We start from the raw sequence: 14,842 nt of genomic DNA, 5'->3' as shown, positions 1-14,842 counted from the left end.
TATATATATATATATATATATATATATATCAAATCTGGCAAACAGCCAATGTATACAGGCTTATTTATGGTGCAAACCAGCAACTATCCACAGCAGTTAGACAATATCATTTATTTCTTTTTATCTTGTAAGATCTGGCATATCCACATCCTCTAGAATACTTGCTCTCATTTAAATTCAGTAAAGACCCAGCATCTGCATTTATAGTGAGTAGTAGATGATTCTAGCATAATAGAAGGTAAGACCACACAACATTAGATCAACTTAGGACAAGAGTCACCCACCACTAATATACTGATGGCTGAATCCAATCTCAGAATAAACTTAAAATGGACACTAGGCTGCAGAGGTAATGTAACTTCAGGAACTTTTGATTAAACTAGGTACGTGTACTGGCTGGTTTTGTGTGTCAGTTTGACACAGCTAGAGTTATCACAGAGAAAGGAACTTCAGTTGGGGAAGTGCCTCCATGAGATCCAGCTGTGGGGCATTTTCTCAATTAGTGATCAAGGCAGGAGGGCCCATTGTGGGCAGTACCATCCCTGGGCTGGTAGTCTTGGGTTCTATAAGAAAGTAAGCTGAGCAAATCAGGGGAAGCAAGCCAGTAAGTAACATCCCTCCATGACCTCTGTGTCAGCTCCTGTTTCTTGACATGCTTGAGTTCCAATTCTGACTTCCTTTGGTGATGAACAGCAATGTGGAAATGTAAGTTGAATAAATCCCTTCCTCCCCAACTTACTTCTTGGTCATGATGTTTGTGCAGGAATAGAAACCCTGACTAAGACAGTGCACATACTGTTAGTTGTGATTTTTGGAGATGCATGCATCTTAATTTTTTCTGAAATACCTCATCTTTTTTTGCTGTTTGATTTTTGTTTTGTTTTGATTTTTCAAGACAGGGCTTCTCTATATAGCCCTGGCTGTCCTGGAACTCATTCTGTAGACCAGGCTGGCCTTGAACTGAGAAATCCTCCTGCCTCTGTCTCACAAATGCTGGGATTAAAGGCATGTGCCAACACTGCCTGGCCCTCTCATCTTTTTAAAATGCTTAAAATAGTACAAAGCAAACTAAACACATTTCTCTAATATATAGTTTATTTATGGACCATGAGTTACAAACTCTGGTCTTGACATTAATTGTGTCTCATAAATTTGTTTTCTTTTTTTTTTTTTTTTGTTACTACTACCCTAGCTAACCATATAGAAAGTTCCAACTCACAGTTCTAAAGCTAATAAGAAGAGGGAGGAAAAAAGAAAAGGAGGGGCAGAGAGAAAAAGAGAGAGAGGGAGAACTCAGGATAAAACTGAGACCTTCAGATGAATGTTATAACATTGTAAGAGTTTCAGATATTTAGAGATGGAGCCATGTGTAGGAAATTTCAATTTGATGGAACATTTTATATGACAAAAATTACTAGTTGGAAAAAAGCCATTTGAAATTGAAGGTGTCTACCATGCAGTGATAGTATTGGATTTTTTGCTTTATATCTTACAAACTAACCAATCACAATTTTATTTGCTCATAAGATCATTATATTGATATCATATCCATTATAGGAATAGAAACATATTACTATGGTATTGGTATTAAATAATATCACTACAACTTATGCTTTAATAATTTACATTTACCTATATGATAGTTATGAAGTCCAGCTCCACCACTAACCCTCATATGACTTTGGAAAAATTGTTTAATGTATCTGAGTTTCATATTTCTTACATATAGCATGAGGCTATTACAGTATCTACTGCATTGGAACATTTAAAAGACTAAAGCACTGAATTATGCTTTAGAACACTGCCACAGTTCCCATCACAACACTAAGCAAAAATTACTCTTAAAAGACAAATTTCATCAGAATGAAGATACCAAACATAAAATTTCATGATAAATACAAGCACAACACTAAAACTGAAGAACAGTCCAGTGACTTTTAAATAATGGTTTTATATTTTCCATTGAGTGCAAATTTTCTTTCTTTCTTTCTTTAGTTTTTTTTTACACTTCACATTTATATCTGACCTATCCACCCTCTGAATGTTCCACATCCATAACCCCTTCTCACCCCCTCTCTAGAGAACGAAGGCCCAAAAATATTCTTGTTTCTCATAGAGCTTTCAAATACATACTCAAAAAGTTCTTTGCTGTTAAAGAGAAAAGAGAAATGACCCATTCATTTTTATCTCACAGCTTAAATATCCTAACATCTAATTTTAAACAAACATATTAAAGTAGCAATTATTTGGCATAAAATATGACTTACATGCTGGATTTATATCTATTACTCAACTCTCAGTCATAAGTATTAGGTGATTTGATTACAAACATGAAAAATGTAGTATATTGACAGATGATTAAGTACCCTGGTTTCCATCCTGAATGTATAAAATAATTTGACAACAATGAGCACAATGAGAATAAAGCATTTTTCAAAAGAAGGAAGTGTGCAATGTGTATTTCACAATTCGTGCACATCAAATTATTATTGACAGAAGGAATTTGGTTATGTTTTTCTTCTACCATGGAGATTCTATATTTGTGTCCTATCTTAAAAATAATAACTGCCAATCATTTGAAGAAGCTGAGAGAGTTGCTTGTGGTGGGCAACCCTCAAAAATTAGCGATTTTATCATTCTTCTGTTGTTTAAGTCCTAAGTTAACAATCACTAGAAATTATACCTTAGGTAGAAGATACACCATTTAGATTACAAATTAATATAATGAATTTTTTGGTATAATTTATTAATCTAACAATAGATTTATATAAAATTAAAATCATAGATATGAATATTAATAAAGAATGTACTTTCTTTAGATAGATTGTGTCAATGGCTTATATGTATATCCAGTTGTTCTAAAACTATGCTTTAAAGATGTAATTAATTCTAATGAAGACTTTCATCCTACATTGATGCCTAATCCCTATTCAGAGTGGATTAGTCAGTATTTAAATTTATCACAAGATCAAGAGTGATTAGTGGCCTGTCATAGAAAAGAATCCCATGAAATTCATGTTTTTTTATCACAAGCAAGACTGGGGGTGAGTGCATTGTAAAGCACTGAGGGTGTTATTCTGTAGTAGAAAGTCTCCCATATGCAGGTGTGCAATCAGGGGCAACTCTGAAGGACCAAGACCCACTTGTGGGAAGAATTCTTCCCTGAGAAATATGCAACAACATTAGCGTGATTTGCCACTTTCTGATTATTTGCATTCTTGTTGAATGTTCAGATTCACAAAGTGTGAATCCACATCTTCCTTATATCCAAGATTTTCCAAAAGAAAAAAAATGATCTTTTTGAAAACAAAAGCTGAAAGACTTAGTGCTAAGTTTCAAGTTTGACTGAAATGAATAAAAATGAATACACCAGAGATACAGTTTAATAAGGAAAATTGCCATTTTCCTGTGATTGTGTTTGTGTGCTTTTAGGACAGATCTAAAAATGAATTAGCTTTGAGTGTACATATTGTAAAACTCAGAAATACCAGAATAATCAAAGTAATAATGATATCCTAATGCCTTGCTTGCTTGGAACTCAGATCAGCTTCTGGGAATACAATTGATAGATGTATTGAAGTAGCTCAGATTTGCTCTGTCAGGCATTGTAGTGAAAAGTCAAAGTGACCTCTAAAATATTTGTTTTCTCTTCAGAAACACAAATGGAAAAATCTGGCATAGCCTGGTGTTACAATATAGTTATGCTCAAGGAATTTAAGTTCAAAAAATTTAATTTTTAAGTGCATTTTTCTCTACAAGACACATAATAATAATAGCACTTGTATTAAACTATCCACCAACCTGACAAAATGTTCATGTTCTTTCCAAAACATTAACAGTGATGATTTCAAACATAAGAGCTTACCTAGAAGGCCTCTCATTTGTTCTTTGGAAATAGTGAAGTTCTAAATTGTAGGTTGTCCAAATACCAATCTTCCTCTTAGCAAATGAATCCTCTGATTTTTGCAGAAAATTATTTCCCTCTGCAGACTATGATTTCATATTTTCACTAATGTACTTGTTCAATATTTTTGTGTTTTCGTGTGTTACTTATTTTTACATAAGGATTTTAGCACATCTTACCAGTTTAAAAATATGTATTAATTATATTTGTGTTATACATGCATAGATATGCAAATTTGTGTGCACCATGTGTGTGCATGCGCACATAAAGGTCAAAGGACATCAAGTTCCCTAGGACTGCATTAATAGGCAGTGGGGGCAGCCTGATATAGGTGATAGAAACCAAATTCAAATCCTCTGTAAGAGCAGCGACAGTTCTTGAGAGATCCTGGACTGTCTCCCAAATTCTACTTTACCATATTTTTAATTAATTTATTTATTTATTTATTCATTTTACATTCTGGTAACTTATCCCCTACCCTCCTCTTCTCCCACTCCCACTCTAATAAATTCCTTGTCCCATAACCCCCTCTACTTCTCCTCAGAGAAGATGAAGCCCCCCTTGTGTATCACCCTGCCCTGCTGGGACATCAAGTCTCAGCAGGACTAAGCACACCTAGTTAGGCCCAACTCTTACTGAGGCCCAACTAGGCAGTCCAGTTAGGGTAAAGGTTTCCCATTGTGGTCAACAGAGTCAGAGACAGCCCCTGCTCCACTTGTTAGGGAACCCACATGAAGCCAAGTTTCAGAACTGCTACAAATGTGTAGTGGGCCTATGTCCAGTCCCTGCATGCTCTTTGGTTGGTGGTTCAGTCTCTGTGAGGTCCCATGAGCCAAGGTTAGTTGACTCTATATGTCTTGTGGTGTCCTTCACTCCTCCAACTTGCATAATCCTGTCCCTGACTCTTGCACAGTTCTCCCAGAGCTTAGACTGATTTTTGGCTGTGGGTCTCTTCATCTGTTTTCATCCATTGTTGGATGAAGCCTCTCAGGAACAGTTAGGTTAGGCTCTTGTCTGCAAGCACAGCAAAGTATAAATAGTGTCAGGGGTTGACTCTCTCTCATGGGATGGGTCTCAAGGTGAGCCAGTCATTGGTTAGTCATTCCCTAAATCTCTGTTCCATCTTTATCTATACAATGCTATGTGTAGACATTGAACATCTTACAGGAAAGACAAATTTTGGATTGAAAGACTTTGTGAGTGGGTTGATGACCCCCTCCCTCCACTGGAAGTCCTGCCTGGTTATATAGGAAGTGACTACTTCATTCTCCATATTCACAGTTGCTAGGACTTTCAGCTAGGGTCACCATTGTAGACTTCAGGAATCTTCCCCTGTCTCAGGTCTCCAGCTAGTTCCCCCAAAAATAGCACCTGTTGGTTTCCGCTCTCTCTAGCAGCCTTCTTCCAGCCCTCTCTCTTCATATCCGATCCTCACCCCTGGTTCATCCTCACCCCACTTTTATGGGAAAGTGAGCAACCTTGAACTTCTACTTTGTAGCCATTTTGAAGCATAATTACTTATATGATGTAAAATATATTTTCAATGTGTTTTACAAGGTCAAACAGATTTGTTCTTGTCATCTGCATTTATGATTTGAAATGAAGGATGTCCTCTTATCCAAATTTTCCTTATTTGAGGGCTATTACTTCTATTTTTCTTTAGTATTTATTCTGTAGCAGATGATTCACCCATATAAAGCCTGTGCATTAGCAACATTTGGTACAAGACAATGCTATGTATAGACTTGCAGGATATTTAGCCACTTAGTTTCCACTAGATTCAAGTGGCATTGACCCAGCTGTGAGAATCAAAAGTAATTTAAGTCCTTCACAAATGTTGGGGGATACAGTTATCCCTACCATGGCTTTATGAGTATGCTCCAAAATTTACTCATTTAAAAGAAGCTCTGAAGATCAGTAAGATTAAAAAAGTATTAGTCCACATTTAAGATGAAACTATTAAGGCTGAAGAGTTTCTGAGAATCTATTAACTAATCTTATAAGCAAAATTCAATAAGGGAATTTCTGAGCTGGAATTATTACAAACAAAATAAATTAATAATTGTTAGTTTCTAATTCCAATTAAAGAACCAGACAGAAAAACACAACAGAAAAAAAAATAAACAAGACCTTAGGCCTAGGAAAACTATGAGACATCCATGTCTTACTCCACCAACCAACAGCATGTACTTCTCAAGAGTACTTGGAACATTCATTAAAATGAACCACGTGCTACACTTCAAAACAAATCTAATGCATTTAAAAAAATAATGCAAGATCATATGACCACAATGGAATAAAATTGTTATAGAAAATGACAACAGAAAAAATGAGAAATTAATAAATAAATGGAAATTGAATGCTGCACACAAACAGCAACTAAAGGATCATAGAAATAAATAAAAGCACTTTGAGATCAGAAAATTAAGAAGACAAAATATTAAATGAAAAGTATTTGCAGCTAAAGTAGATGTTAGAAAAAAACCTCTGGGTGTGTCTCTGTTGAAAAAGAAAACATGTCTCAAATCCTATACCTAAAATAACAGAAGAAACAGGGTAACTTAATCTTGCATCAAAATAATAAAAGCCAAGAAAAACAATCAAAATGCTAAGAAATAGCAGGACTTTTAATAAAATTAAAATTTATTAAAATTTAGCTAGATTGACACATATGAACAGTTGACAGAAACACAGGGAATTCAAATAACTAAAATGGTAACTAACTGCTACGACCTACAGGACTTAAACAATAAGGTTCTCGAGAAGACGGAACTGCAGTGACAAATTTGGGAACAGGAGAAGCGAAGGAAGGAGACAAGACAAAACGTTTTCTCAAGTCTCAATTTACTCTAGGGAAAGGCACTATTTAAAACTCCAGACCACAAAGGTATTTGCCTACATTATTGTTTGGTTACACATCAGCATAACTGGAATGTTCACATCATAAAATGTCCAGAAAGAAGTCTCCTCATTGTGAAAAGTCCAGAAAGAAATGTTCTCATTATAAAATGTCCGGAAAGGAATGCCCTCATTTGTAAGGTGTCCAGAAAGCCCTCTATCATAAAATGTCCTGAGTCAATTGCAGGGATGGAAGCAAGGTAGTGGAAAAGACAAAAGAGTGTTAGTTATAGATGACGGCCTAGGAACAAGATGGAGACTGAGATGCCAGGGGCTTTTGGGCCCCAACAGGTCCCCCTTTTTTGTATACAGAAACAAGGCATACTTAGGGTGGTAATGTCTAAATCAGCTTGTCCCTAGAGACTCCAAGGGGACTGTGCCTGTCTTAGGTCAGAGAGTTTGCAAGGACAGTCACACCCAGAATGTTCTTACCTGACATGGGGTGCACTTAGCGGGGCACCCCATAAACTTAGCAGGGTTCCCTGTCTTAGGTTGCCATTCTTGCTAAGGGTGGCTTCCTCCTCTCAGTTGCCCATCACTAGCTACCCAGTCCATCACACTGGAAAGGTGAAGGGCCAAGCATGAGCTGACTTATTTTAAGGACCATTTGTAAGAATGTCATCAAAGCCATCTCCCAGATCTAACATTGCCAGCTGGTGGCAATAAATCTGCAAGGGTTGGGCCTTAATTGTATCTATTTGTCCCTTAATAAAGGCCATAATTTTACTAAAAGGAAAAGGTCCTAGCAATAGTAGAATTAGTAAGCCAAGCACTGGGCCAAGGAAGGTGAGAAGATAGGGCAGAATTCCATTCCAGGTGCTCCACATGGGGTTGTTGAAGAGTTCTAAAGGTCCCTTCTCTAATTCTTGGTGTTTTCAGATTGCATTGTGCACAATCCCGAACTTATTTGCATAAAACCATTACTTTCCCTATCACCATTGTCAGGATACTCAGCAAGCTCACAGGTCAGCATGTCACACCAATCACTCTGGCAGCTAGCAAGCTCCTGCAGCATTCTGTGGAATAAAACACAAATATTCCCTCTTCCCCAAATTAAATACCTGATCAGGATTATACCATATGCCAATAAGTAGACCCTTCCATTTCACCTAGGAGTAAGTATGGTTAGTTGTAGGATGTGATAGACACTCAGCAAAGAATTCCTTGGCATTCAAATTTTAAATTTTTAAAATAAAAAGCATGATTTAAATAATATGTACAGGGATATAATTCTCCCTTTTTGTTTTTTAAAAACCAAATTTTTTCAGAGTGTTGTGCACATGTTCAACAATTCCTTGTCCCTGAGAATTATAAGGAATCCCAGCAACATTAAATTGTTGACAAAACATCTCAAATGCTTGACTGTATGTAATAGCCAGTTCCAGTTTAATCTGATTAGGAACACCAAGCATAGAAAACTAATGTAGGCAATGATTACATTTTTAGTTGCCTTTAAGGCAATTGTAACTAGAAAATCTGAAAAGGTATCAATAGTCACATATGCATATTTTATTTTTCTAAAATCAGAAATGTGAGTATCCATTTACAATAATTGATTAAGTATAAGTCCTCGAGAATTGACACCATTATGTGGTACAGGTAGAAACTGAGGACATTGAGAACAAGTCTTTACAATTTAACATGCACATTCTCTAAAAATACCAGATTATTATCTTGAGCCACTACTATTTTGACGATATAAAGAATGAGATTATATGGCCAATTGCTCTTTTGTGAAGCAAATAATCTGCCCGAGATACAAATCTGCTGTGGCATTGCCTTAAGGGGTCTTGTCTAGGCAGTCCAGGATGAGTTCTTAAACGTTCAAAGAACAGTACTTTATCTTAACTTGAGTTGTATATGTATAAACAATTGCAAAATTTGAGAATTAGCAGTATCTAAAAAGGAACAATTTTAAACAATTGTAAACCCTGAGTTATATATATTGGCTATCAGTATATAAATTAAAAGTTTGATTTTAGCAATTTAAAAACAGTGACTACAGCACGTAGTTCAATATTTGTGCTAGACATGTGATCCAATTACATATACTTTTCTCCCATAGAAGGGCTGTAGATGTATTCTTTATGAGATGCATACACAAATTTGAACAAATTGTCTTTTGGATAATGATTATTGATTTTGCCTAAAAATTTTACTATGTATTAGGCCAAATATCAACCAATATTTTACAATAAGCAATTGAATTGCTGTTTAAAACAAGGAATAGATGTCTTCTCAGATTTTTAAGACATTGTTTTTCAAAATACTTTCACCACAACTTCATAATAGGATGTTAAAACTTTACTTGGAGATAAAGAGGAATCCACATTAATGTACTCTTTTGTCAAAGAATTGTTGTGGGCACATTGAGTAACAATAACTAACATTTGATTACAATTGAGTACAATTGATAACTATTGATTAAAGAAGCTTCCTCTACTTTCTGCAAAGTTGTTTATCTCTCGCCTGTTTATTTGCATCCCCCTTGAAAACATCCAACAAAGGCTTAAGTCCTGTGGTGAGCTTAAAGTGAGGTCTTAGCCAATTAACATTTCCTGGAAGCTTTTGAAAATAATTTGAAGTAAGCAAATCATCTTTTCTTTCTTGAAGTTTCTGTACTACAGTCCTTTCTAGGATATAACTGAGGCCCCAAATATTAAAAAGGATATTGTTTTTGAAACTTTTCTGGAGCAAAAACTTACTACAAAATTTTTAAAGCTCGTTGTTGTGTAAGAACAAAGGTATTAAAATTCCCTTTCAGAGGAATTAGCTAATAATATAATACTGTCCAAATAATAATCAAAATACACTGAAAAATTCAAAGTTCTAGCTTCTTGTATTAAAGTAGTGACAATACTTTTAAACATAATGTAAGGCTATTTGACATTTCAAAAGGCAAAACTGTCCAATGATTACAAGCCCAGTAGAAGCAAACCTTTACAGTTACCAGGACGCAGAGGAAAAACAACCTTCTAAATACACAATAATTCTCTATGGAGTAGACAGGCCGGATTGTAATGCCTCTTCAAGTTCCGCAGCTTCATTGACCTTTTACAATTTTTAAGGTTAAAGTTACTTTGAGGGCTGGGAAGATGACTCAGGGGGTAAAAGTACTGACTGCTCTTCTGAAGGTCCTGAGTTTGGATCTCAGCAACCACCCTTAATGAGATCAGACACCCTCTTCTAGTGAGTCTGAAGATAGCTACAGTGAATTACGCTGGAGGGAGCAGGGCTGGAGCTAAGGGGCTAGCAGAAGGTCCTGAGTTCAATTCCCAGCAGCCACACACATAATAGCTCACAGCCATCTGTACAGCTACAGTGTACTCATACACATAAAGTAAAATAAAATAAATCTTATAATAAATCTTAAAATAAATAAATAAATAAATTTTAAAAAGTTACTTTGAACAATACCTAGATAGATCTGTGATAATGCTGTTTTGTCTTAAAAACAATTCCCCAGATGTTAGCATCCAGAACCTGCGGCAGATATATGGGTGGGTCCACAGACCTGTTGCCAGGGCAATGGCCACCATATTCCCAGAATCCATTGGGTTCAACTCCCACCTTTACCTGGGACTACTACATCACAACCTGTATATATATGAGACAATTCCTCTGCTTCTCTCTCTCTCTCTCTTTCTCTCTCTCTCTCCTCTCTCTTTCTGCACCGCTATCCCCCTACTCCCTCTCAATTAAACCTCTTGCACTGGAACTGTCTGGGCCTGGTGATACCTGCAGGTGCGTCCCGCTGAGACCCAAACACATCACCAGAGGCAAGGAGACTTGAGGCCACAAAGACTTTCCTAGGCAGGGTTTGCAAAACAAAAGAAATGCCTCACAACCCTTGTGGAGAGGCTGCTCTTTTGTATTACCTCAAATGTAAGTATTTCTCAATCTGAGCATAGGGCCTGAGTCACTGACCCAAATACTATACTTCCTGCAATGAGGACAGATTCCAAGGGCAATTCTACTGTCCATCTATGCCTCTAATCTTTAGGTGGTCTTTCCTAAGAGGATACATACTTAAAATATTCCTTATAACCTTGGTGCTATAAAAGCATTGTTTGTATGTACTGTCATCCCCTGCAAGGCAAAAAACATAGCTAAACCCTGATTGTATGAGGGTCTAATTTTTGCACAAAGGCGAATATATTCAGATAAGTCTGTCTTTGCTTTATGTGGCTGGATGGCCACAGAGAGCTGGGTTAGCATTCTCATAAGACAATTCTGTAACAAAAAGAACTCCTGCTTGAGGGCCTCTGAATTGTTTTTAGTGTCTACTAGCTGTTTTTAGTAGTACAAACTCCTTGAAAAAATTCATCAAGAGCCTGTTGATACCAAATAAATTTTCACTGTGATCTCCTTTCCAATCTTGGGGAGTTAAATTTTGCTTCTACCACTCTGTCTAATAAATGTAAGAGGGGACAGCAGGCCCATACTGGCCACAGCTGTTTTTAACTTTTACTACTCTTGTGATCATCCTAATTACAAAAAATGGGTGAGTTAAGAATCCTGAGCTTTCAATCAAACTGCAAACTGCAACCAATGGAACACTGGCAATTTTAACCATATTTTTAAAGTTTCTTTTGTAACATTAAGGCATAACCATAACTTTTGGGAAGCAAAATCCAATTTTAAACAATCCATTCTCTTTAAAATCAATACCAAAAAAAACAAAACAAAAAAAACAAAAAAACAAAAAACCATTACATTCACGTTACAAAGTTTTAAGTGTCTCCCTGCTTTTGAACTGCAGTTACCAAGCCTGGGTCATCCTGAGACAGCTGCTCAGAGCACGCCGGAACTTTGGAAAGCAAAACTCAACTTCCAACAATCCAGTCTCTCCTAAAACACCAAGTGAGTCACCCAGATGCTACAAAGTTTGGCTGCCAATTCCTGCGCACAATGGTGTAGCTTTTAATACCTCATTGTTAAGAACATATAGCCTCAAAGGGCATTTTTGAAAAGGTTAGAGTTCTTCCATCATTTTTGTAATATTCATGGCTAGCCTTTTGCCCTTAAGTTTGTTTTTGTCTATATCAACTATAGCCTTCATGAGAATACTAGGTATTTCCTTTTCTGATGCTCTCTCTATGATAGGTTCCACATGCTGAGGTGCTGTTAATGGGATGCCAATTTTATCTTTCTTGTATTTAGTTAGCCTTATTCTTAACTATGTGACTAGCCAAGCTCTTTTCCACTGAGTCAGAGGTCTCCCTGTCCTCCAATTTGATCTTTTTCATACCCTTGATGAGTTTTTTTACTCTGCTCATGGTGTTAACTGATAGGCTACATGGTACAATGCCTTTATTGTTTTCTTCTTAAAGTACCAGGTGATATTACTTTTTGGTGGGTTTTTCAATAATCCATTAAATAATTTATCAGTTCGTCTCACTAGTCTTTTTGCCAGCTAGTCTTTCATTAGGCTTTGCGACCTCTACCCTCACCCTTGGCTCTTTGGCCTTTTAGGGTTTAAGTTTTGGCCACCCTGGCTCCTTTACTCCGCTCTGCCCATTCTTCCTCATTCCCTATTGGGTCAGAGTTGACTTCGAGGCGTCACAAGGAAAGCCAGTGCCTGCTGAGTACGTTTAGGGCTTCCCCTTTTGGCCTTTCAGTGTATTCTCTGCTTCTGCCCATTCTTTCTCATTTCCTTTCAGTTTAGGGGTGACTTCGAGACATCAATTTTGACTTCTGGCCAGATGTTCTTAGACTAGGAGCATATGCAAATTTTTATTGCCTGGCAAATAATCCATAATTTATGGTATAGCTGCTATATGATGTTAAGCAGCTACTAAATGACTGCTCTGAATTCTACCGCTTGGTAAATGGCCTCTAACTTAGACTGTGGCTGTTAGCTGGTACTAAGTGGCTGCTGACCTCCAGCTGGAGTCTGTCTGCCGAGATTCGGGTGTAAAGCATGGCAGAAACAAATTCCTCAAAACCCAGCGGAAAGTATCTAGTACTTTTATTTATTCATGAATGGCAAAAGCAAATAAAATGATAAAACAGGCCCGCATTCATTCGTTCACACAAACACTCTCTCACTAACCTTTCCAGTCTGACAGGCATGTGCCTAGCTCCCCAGCAAAGGCATGCAGGCAGGGCATGACTTGACGTTACCTGCTCCAGATCCCCTGGAGCTGAGCTCCAGCATGCAGACTCCTGCTGTCCAAGCAGTGGGTTTCTGCATCCTTGAGGGGTCTATGCAGACTACCTTTCCACATGAAGTATCTCTGCTGGACTCACGGAAGATGAGAAATCCTGCCATGCCTGACCTGAGTTTCGAAGCTAAACTCAGCCAATTACAACTGGGGCATTCTACATATTATTTCAAGCAGTTCTTTATCACTTGCATGCACAAACACTCCCTCTATGGCCTGGTTATCTAATAATTATCTAGGGTTGCAAGTAGATCCATAGTGTTGCCTGGCTGCAGGCTCAGGGCAGTAGGTGTGTGTTCTTTCTCTACTTATCCATTCTCTAAGGCTTGGTTTTCATTACTATCTGTAGCAGAGGGAAGCCCAGCCGTGGCAGGCCAAGGGCTGGCAATTTCCCCAGCTTTGAGAAAAATGCCCTCCTTATACTCATTAAAGAGACATTGTTTTAAATCTTATCCCTTATAAGTCTAGTTTCCAGGATAAGAATTATGTAAAATACTATCGCAATTAAGAAGTATCTTTAAAGACCTGGTTTCCTGGGCTGGTTCATGCCACATGTTGTTGTTTAAAATGACTCTAACCCTGAGTTGCCGATTTAAAGCTAACTTTCTGCTGCCAACGTTACAAATTTTTAAACATACCAATGACTTATAAACCAATACCCTATAACTAAGACATGCAGAGCATATTTATCTCTTAAAGACCAGTCATAAACCAAATTAAGCGGCTACAGGAATCTTATAAATTTAGATCAATCAAACAATTTTTACCTTTCCTAGCTATAATTTCAAGAGAAAAGGCACTTTGTCATTTGCTGAACCCAATAATCACAATATCTGCAGATATTTTTCTATGAAAAAAACAACTATCAGCTTATTTGCCTTAGAACTAAGAAGCTGCTGACCCCTCTTAAAAGCAGCTTTTCAGCAGGGACACTCCTGCTGTGCTTGACTCCTGGCCAAGGGTGCAGGGCAACTTAAATCAGCCTCCATTGTGTAAACTGAGACTAAATCAAGAGATGGAGAGCCAGCCAGCCAGCACATAAAGTTTTAACCATTTTTTCTTTTCAACACAAAACATAGAACAACAGTCATTCAGACATGAGACACAAATTGACACATGGATAGATTGGTGCACCAATGGACAGACAACACAGAGACGGTAGAGAACTTGATCTAACCAGAACTAAGGATGTCTCCTGTAGAGGTCAGAGAGAAAGTAAGACATCTCTCTATTTCCTTCTGTCCCTAGAGAGCTCCAAAATCCATTTTCCTTCTCTCTTAATTTCTCTCTCTCATGTCATTTGTATATCTAACATCTCTCTCTCTCTCTTCTTTTCTTTTAAGCCCTAATTCCTCTTGCCTGATACAGTACTTAACTGTGGACAAATCTCTTTAACAAAAATCAAAAAATGCAACTAAGTCGTGTATTTTAACCTTTATCCCTCGTGACTTTAAAGCCTTTTTCAAACCTTCTACAAATAGCCATGGCTACTCAATGCCTGTCCCATGATCACGGAAAACCCACCAGGATCCCTAGTCGAGGTGGCAGGTTCCCTCACAAGACGTCTTCCATACAAAATTCGTTGGCCAACCTAAATAAAGCACTGCAGTGATCTTCACTGCTCCCCTCGTACTCGAGCTCCACTGCTGGGCACCAGCTGCCATGAGCTGCAGGACTTAAACAACAGGGTTCTCGAAAAGAGGAACTGCAACAACAAATTTGGGAACATGTAGCCCACGCAGTCGTCTCGCCGGGAAGAAGACACGCGGACACACTAGGTTCTTCTGCAGCTCATTTACTGCAGAACGTTTACTGCCCTCTCCCAGAGGGAAAAAGAGAGGTCGAGCCCAAAATCCGCACTGCTTATATACAC

Source organism: Mastomys coucha, unplaced genomic scaffold, assembly GCF_008632895.1.
Source record: "Mastomys coucha isolate ucsf_1 unplaced genomic scaffold, UCSF_Mcou_1 pScaffold21, whole genome shotgun sequence".
Classification (NCBI taxonomy): Eukaryota; Metazoa; Chordata; class Mammalia; order Rodentia; family Muridae; genus Mastomys; species Mastomys coucha.
This window is presented reverse-complemented; position numbering follows the sequence as displayed.